This window comes from Bactrocera dorsalis, chromosome 3 (genome assembly GCF_023373825.1).
Source record: "Bactrocera dorsalis isolate Fly_Bdor chromosome 3, ASM2337382v1, whole genome shotgun sequence".
In the NCBI taxonomy this organism is placed as follows: Eukaryota; Metazoa; Arthropoda; class Insecta; order Diptera; family Tephritidae; genus Bactrocera; species Bactrocera dorsalis.
Window position 1 is genome coordinate 17,162,604 of NC_064305.1, and position 6,005 is coordinate 17,168,608.

Below are 6,005 nucleotides of genomic sequence, written 5' to 3' on the forward strand. Positions count from 1 at the left end.
AGTGCATCGATGAACTAAAATCTTTGTATGGCTATGAAGCACCATCCTATAGCACTGTGAAGAACTGGTACAGCGACCGTGGTGGCCGACGCTCGCTCAAACGACGCTCAGACGAATTCCGTGAAGGTCGTCCAAAAACAGCCGTTGTGCCAGAAAACATCGATGCCGTACGTGAACTGATAATGTAAGACCGTCATGTAACATACCTTCAGATAGAGGCATGCCTATGCATTTCTCCCTCCAGCATACATTCGATATTGCATGAACCTGGCCATAAAAAAGATTTGTTCTCGTTGGATCCCGCACAATTTAACAATCGCTCAAAAAAAGGCTCGTGTGGATTGGTGTAAAGAAATGCTGAAAAAATACGATCGCGGTGCTTCAAAAGACGTTTATAAGATCGTAACAGGTGACGAAGCATGGATCTATGCGTATGAGCCCGAAACAAAACAGCAATCGACCGTGTGGTTTTCCAAGACGACCCAAGTCCAACGAAAAAAAAAACATTTTCGTTGATAAATATGCCTATTTTCATTATTAGGCCAGAAATATATATAGCAGCCCTCGTAGAACGTGAATTTTCGTAATAAAGTTCGACGCTTTGTAAACGTTGTTTAGATGTAAGTCTTTTCATGATGAGATACCAAACAATACTGAACAAAACAAAACAAAACTGACAGCTTGACACGGCTCACAGGTGATCTGTCAAAAAAAAGCTACTGAAAAATGTTCCTCTACTTGGAACACCCTATATATAAGCACATATATATTTCTGTGTAAATAATACATCAATATATGAACAGCAATTTGTTCATGTAAATAATCTGTTTTGATATGTATGAGAGCAGTTCTGAGATAAGTTGGGCACGCGACTAATTATGAAAATATGAAATTTAAATCATATCGTTGACTTCGGTTTGTTTTGCTTTTGAGGGGCGTTCTTTCCAAACAGCTTTGTTTACAAATAGATACGAATGCGGTTTGATAAGTAAGTAAATTTTTTCTATAGCTAAATACATATATTCAATACGCCATACGTTACAAGTAGCGAATCGAACAAACCACACCAGCCAATCAAAGAGACTGGCAACACTTGCGATGCATTTTTGCGCTAACTTGTCGCGATTGAGTTGTGAGTCTTTAATTGATGGAGGAACTCTTATTTTCGCGCCGAGTAACATTTACGTCGCCAGAAGATGCTGTTGAAGCATTCCAAAACCATGTTTTGGAGGTGTCTCAATCGGAGTGGAAAAAGTGCTTCGAAAATTGGTTTGAGCGCATGCAAAAGTGTATAAATCTTGATGGAGAATATTTTGAAAAACAATAAAACCATTTTCGTTCATAAATATTCCTATTTTCATTATTAGGCCAGAAATATACATAGCAGCCCGCGTAGTAATCACCTGATTTCGAGTACTGATCGAACCTTTGATTTTCTATAAAAATTATATTAATTCTGTCTTTAATTACGTAATATAATTTTTTATTGTGTCAGAGATTTTATGATTCAAACTTATATTCTCGATTTTGAGCCCAAATCTTTTGGTATCTTTCGGGCAAGATGTGTTTCTTGAGTCCTGATTTGAGCTGAAGTTTCTTCCATCAAAAAAAAAATGTAAAAAACCGGAACAAGTAATACTTAGTCTAAAGCTGCCTAGTTTGGAGAATATGATGGATGTGGTAGCTCATCTCATTCGACCTGCAAAAATTTAGGCGACCTTGAATGAGGTCTCCAATTATCTTGGTAGAACACTACACCTTTTCCATTGATCATTTATGGCCCTTTCTGTTTGATTGTATCACTTAATTTGTCCAGCTGATCACGAGAAACTTCAGAATTAGTCGCGGTATTGTCGAGCAAAAGCTCAAAATAAATGTTCTCTTTGAAACCCCACAAAACAGACATCATAAACTTATTTTGTTGACTATCAACCTTCGAAGTGGTTTGAACTGTTCCATCCTTTTTAGACCATGATCTCTTGCGCTTTACATTGTTGTAAACAACCCACTTTTTGTCGTCAACAAGAAGAAACAAACATTACAAAAACTAAGTTACTAATATTATTTTTGAATTCTGATCGGGTCTGAGTTCATATTTTTTGTACAAAACTGAGAAAAATTCTCCAAAACTTTCCGTTAAACGTTGAAATATTTCTTTAGAGTCTTTTTATCAGCCAGTTTGTAGACGAGGAAACTGCAACTCATAGTTCCAAAATTTAAACAAATTAGCGCTAAACATTAAGTATATTTTTTAGCCGAAATCATTCCAGCAACAGCAAATGCGCTTGGCACAGTGCCCTGAACTGGACTGACGGTATTTTTAGAATTCCCAAAGGAAACTAATTTTCTAATAATATCAGTGCCTATAGACAAAGTTGATGCTACCAAGTACGTACATATAAAGCTGTATATACATATGTACATATATAAATATATCATATATACTTACATGTATGTACTTGTATGCACTGTTATTTATAGATGGAATAATTTTTCGCGCCTCTTCACAATCTAAGGCATACAAACATAACACATAGGCTAATTATAAATATATGTATGTCTGTATAGCTTTTAGTAGATAACATGTGAACCGATTTCAAAATACGCAATGATTTCCAACTTATGACGTCACGGCATGTTTCTCCAAAATACGCACTGTATTGTAAACAAATAAATTAGAATGGGTTTAAGGGCAAATTGTTGAAATCTGTAGTGTTAGTGTTATTTGAAAGAAGAAAGAAATTACCATTAGTTTAGGTTAGTCTGGTGGGCTAATACATCACGCATGCACCAGTTTTGGCTATTTGCGATACCAGAAGTTCCTGACGAGTAGTCATACTTTAGGATGTCTGTGCTTGACATGAGTTTGAATAAACTCAGTGGCCTCACTACTGATGACACTGCCAGTGTCTCATACTTACCATTATGTGTTTGAACTTTTCTTGCCTTGTTCCTGTCCAAATCGTCACATAGACAATGCGTGGGTTTTCCGATGTTGATCACGTTTTCGGTTGACAGCCAAATACCATTTTTGCCAATCTCGTCCACTATCTCATTGCACTCAATGCTTTTGTAAACTGGCACCCAGTTGAGGTGAAGTCGCTTGTTTCTGCTGACACTCTCGAATGTTGCACTGCTTTCTAAGTCGCTCCTGGCCGATATGCGAAGCGAGAAATTCCAATTATTTTTTTAACCGCTATTCGCAAAAGGTACCATTGTCTGAAAGTATTCCTAATTATACTTGTGTAAAAGGTTTTTTCCAAAAATAAGAGTGCGTCAAATATTACTGAGCGTATACCAGTCAACGTGTAAAGTTTTTCAAGAAAGTGAATGTTCCCAGCCAACCACGGCTACCCGCTTGTGACAAATATTTCAATACAACTACACATTTTTTCTCTGTGCACTAACACCAACGCACATTTTCGGGTTATTTTTTGTTGTATGATCACATGTATACGTACGTGAGTGGGTTAAATATTCGCTCGGACACACTCTATATGTTTATCCCCACGTTTACCACCATGTTACCCACTGATTATCTGGTTTTTTACCCGCTGATGGTTTGCAGGGTTGTTTCCAATATTCTTTGTTTCCCCAAAGGAGGTTTCAATGGACTGTAAAATATACTAATGTAATGCGTTACATTGATATTATTTCCGTTGAATAATATAAATCTGTGAAACTTTTTAGTAGCATAACACTAGGCAGAATTTCAACAAGAGAAGAAGCCATATAAGAGCCTAAAAGTATGCTCAGTTTTATAAGTTTAGAATGGTGGAACATTTGCTCTTGCTAATAAAAATAGAAAAAATTTCGAACTTTTGTCCATGTAACGGATTTTTCAAGACGAGCGCTACAAAAGTTTTTTTTTTTTTAATAAAACAAAAAAGTCTTTTGATATCAATGGAATTCTTTATTCCTGTGAAAATACATTCGATACCATTATGTAGGAACCCCGATTTTGGGCACGCTTGCAGAAATCCAGAGGCATAAATGGGGCTGCAATTTCACTTTCGATGTTCGTACAAAGTTCAGCAATCGTCGCTGGCTTGTTGGCATAAACTGTAGACTTGATGTAGCCCCATAAGAAATAGTGTAACAGCGTCAAATTACACGACCGAAGCGACTAACTTTCACCAAACTTGGTTTTCAATAAATCGATTGTGAAATTCGCTGTGTGGCTTGTGGTACCGTCCTGTTGGAACCACATATTGTCCAAGTCCATATCATCCAATTTGGTCCAAAAATATTGGGTTATCATTGAGCGGTAGCGATTCCAATTCACAGTAAGGTGCCGATCTTGATCATCACGTAAGAAGTACGGCCCAATGACGCCGCCGGGTGACTTATGGAGTAGTGCCTGACCAGTAACGCATATTTTGCACATTGACGAAGCCATTCAGCCAGATATTAGCATCATCACTGAAGATGATTTTTCTATGAAAATCCGGGTCATTTTCAAGTTGTTGCTCAGCCCAATTCACGAACATAGGACGAATCTGGTGGTCATGTGTCTTCAGTTCTACCATCAATTTGATCTTGTAAAGATGTAGATGTAAAACTTTCCACTAGACGCTCAAATGTTGATCTGACAGGACAATTATGACGAAATTGGACGTAGCGCTCTTAAAGTTGAGGCCACTGCCTCCTAACTTCGGTAGTCAATTTTAATAATTTCTACTCGTTGTTGGATCGTATATCTTTCCATGATAAAATGGCAACTCTTACTGAAGAGAAATGTCAAAAGAGCGGGGAAAAATATGGCACCGTTTTCTGTCCCTTTCGGTCTACTTTCGTAGCGTCCCTATTGAAAACCCTGTTATTGGTTGATTGGTGTTATTTTTAAAACTAAGTGGACGACTATCAAAACCCAACACTGGAAGTTTTGTATGATTTTGGTGAGAATATGATTTCATTATTGTTCAACTCGCTACCAGAGCTCATCGGTTGGAGCGCTTTGGTATTTTCCAATTTTTTTCACTCTGATTTTTTCGTTCAATTCAAAATGAGATCGGTATGAAATAGTTAATTGAGCTCTTGCTGGCTATAGTAAAATTCGCTTCAATGCCCTACAAAAAATCATAGCTTTTTGTAGTACTTAAGCCGGTTGAGTACTGAAAAGAGCCTGCTCAAGTCCTTCTATGCGAGAACTACGTATATGAGCAAAATAGTTTGTTTTTTTAAGAGTATTCTGTACTTAAGCGTGGAGTTCTTTACCCGATTTTATTGTAGTTGTATAAAAAACACTTTTTGAATATCAAACGGTTTTCCATTCCAAAAATTGTACTTGCTGTTCTATAATTCATTTTCCTCGCCCTCCTCGAAAATGGCGACGGCGTAGTTACGTTATGTGTAACGCCGTCTTAAGTGATATGGGTGTGGTACGAACTGAGTTGGTATGAGATGATGTGGGATGTACTGCCCACAGATGGGCATAATTCAGTCTTTTAAGCTGCCGGATCACTGCATAATACATTAAACAGAACTCCTTACTATTTGTAAAGCCGCGGAGCTAGTCTCTCATGCAACAGCAGACAATTCCAGAGTTAACATCTATTAAGACAATCAAGCATCAATCGCTTCGCATATCAGTTAAAATTATAAAACGGCATTATAAAAATCATGCGACTCCACTTCTACTTGGCGTTAAGTTACATGGGGATCGAGGACAATGAGATAGTGGACGAGTTTGTCAAGAGTAGTGTACAGCTGCCCCGCGAAAACGTGGACAACATTGAAAAAAACAGACATTATCTACACAACAACCTGGATAGGTGTATTGAAAGCAAAATTCAAATATGATGAAAAGATTTATCGGGACATAAATTTGCAAAAATTATATGTAAAACGGTAGATCGGAAATATACAAAGTTCCTACTGGCGCTAGATAAAAGGGACTATAGAAACATGAATGGAGTACTCACTGGTTACAGTCTGGTGGCAGCACACGCCTGTAGAATGTGGCTGACATATCGAGACGACTGCAGGAGATGTAAAGAGCAAGT